Consider the following 2466-nt stretch of genomic DNA (forward strand, 5'->3'; position numbering starts at 1 on the left):
GTTTTTTCTCTCTTGATTTTTTTTTCTAATTTTCTTGTAGATTAGTGTCAAGGTGGATATCAGCCAGCGTCATCTTGACTATACAGAAGGCCGGGGGTCAGTGGCAGCACAGCGTGCACAGTGTTTGGTACTCTGCCCTGGAGCCTGTGTTGCACAGCAGCTGCTTGAACTCCTCGATAGTGGACTAAGAGCTGCTGAAATGTTTGGACGTTTTATGATTTGCACAGCATCTTGATACGGAAGTGTAAAATCTTTTTCTCTGATCAAAACTTCTTTTAACAAGGTAAAATAAAAAATCTTTTTCTCTTGTTGCCAGAAGTACTTAGAACCTGCTAAGTTCCTTTCTTGTGGAAAGGAAGCTGAAGCGCTGTTATCTTCAAACAACATCACCCATCGAGACTTGAGCTTCATGAGCGAAGATGCAACAAATAACATATGAAAGAAAACGAAAATCTTGCTCTCACTTCTAGCGACTGTTATCTACATGAAATTTAGAAACATTCTTTTAGGATAAATTATAGCTTTTATATGCAAAATTTAGGAGCTCTTTTTATGTCCTTTATCTCATGTGAAAAGTAGGGGCCTCCATCGTTAGGATATATAACAACAACTCTCACAATAGAGTCTCTAATCTGAAACGTAAATAGGTTTACTGGAGAAGGCCTTTCCTCTCAGGCAGAGCAGAGCTACACTGTGCTGCGCCGTTTGGTCATTTCATAATCCTGCCTGTGTTCATGGCAGTAATGAGTGAGCCTGAAAGGGCCAGAGCTTAAATATATTTCTACATGGGAGTTTGATCGTCTTCTGGGGAATCATTGAAGCACTGGTAATAAACAGGGCACTTTGCAATCCTCAGATGAGTGGTGTAAGGAGCTTTTTGAGGCTATTAATTAATTGAACTAAAGCCTCGTAATAGCTGTGCTTTGAAAAGCTAGTGCTTTGAAAACACTGATTTGCTCCTCACGGAAGGAAATGGAGCAAAGCTGCTTGCAAATGTGCAAGTCTGCCTCCGGTAGAAGTCATTTAAGAGAGAAACGGCTTGAAAGCATTCTCCCCATGATGCAACTTTTAATACGGCAAACCATGGCAGCAGTAGCCCTCGCTTCTGCGTGTGTGAGCAATGTCAAACCTCAGCCTGGTAGAGGGAAAAATAATTCTGTAACTGCCCTAGTCATAAGTTCAGCAGCTGGGGTTTGCAGAGTAAACTGTGCTTGCCGAGTGCGCCGGCGTTGCGTGAGCCTCCCCTCCGTAGGCGCAGCGAGAAGCTGCTGTCTTGCAGCCGTGATCACGTCCGTCGGCTTCGTCCGGGGACAGTAGCACAGCATGTGCCCGCTCATTCTAGACCGGCGAGCCTGGCCTTTCTCTGGAAAATGTGTTGCCTCATCAAGGTGATATGCAGTGCATGGAGCCAGCTGTTTGGGTGCCAGGGCACTGAAGGCAAAACAAACACCCCGGATTCACGCTGCCTCCTGTTTTAAGTGGAACAACGCTTGCTTGATGGTTTAAAAGTCCAATCTGGCTTTTGTTGAGTAGTTTAATTTTAAACCAGTTGAATTTTAATCCTTTTATAGTTTGGCAGTAGAACCGTTGAAGTAGTTCAACACCAACCTCAGAAACCTGAGTTTAGGGCTGATTCTGAACTCTTGGTTATCCCTAAAAGCTTAACTGGGGCCCGGATCATTCAAGCTGAGGGAAGCAGGGGCTGAAGACAGCCAAGAGTGATGGTGGTCACAGTGCCACCTTGCCAGCTATTGCCTTTATAGCAGGCGGTGTCTCTTGACTGCACTGGCCTGATGCACTGAGGTTCCTGATGCTTAGTTAAGCCTTAAGCTGTTTAGTTTCCAAAAGATGCTTGTCTGTCTGTCTACGTTTCGTTTCTGGCAGCACTACAGACTGTCAACCACATGTGTTGCTTAGGGCTTGATGTAGGTCGTTGGAGTTAATGCTCCCTTTGGGTTGTGGTGATTGGTATTAGCGGAAAACGTGGATCTTTCCACGTTGTGTTTGAACTGCTCATCTACAACATGGGAATAGCTTTTTCTCATCTCCTCAGAATCCTATCACAAGCTAGTGCAGAAGCTGGTAATCTCAAGCCCTATCTCGTGTTCAAAGTGCCCACCCTAGCATGGACACAAACAAGAAGTTCCTTTAGTATTTACAGAAGCAAAAACAGCACATCTGGATACAGTGAATGAATGTTGAACTGATCACCACCTCCTTGTGATCGAAACCCTGTCCCCCGTTTCACAGTGGTGGAAAGTGAGTCACCAGACTGATCAACAGAGACTCTTTAAGGAACAGCATACAGGGAGGCTGAGAACCCCAACTGAATGGAGCTCTCAGAGGTGTAGGAAGTTTTAGGCCCATCTTTTAACATTCAGTGATGCTCAAGAGTCATTTCTTTGTTGATAGTATTTATCTTAGGCTAGTCAAACACACACTGTTTAGCATTTTGCTTCTAGATTA

The sequence above is a fragment of the Rhea pennata genome, chromosome 2 (genome assembly GCF_028389875.1).
Source record: "Rhea pennata isolate bPtePen1 chromosome 2, bPtePen1.pri, whole genome shotgun sequence".
NCBI lineage: Eukaryota > Metazoa > Chordata > Aves > Rheiformes > Rheidae > Rhea > Rhea pennata.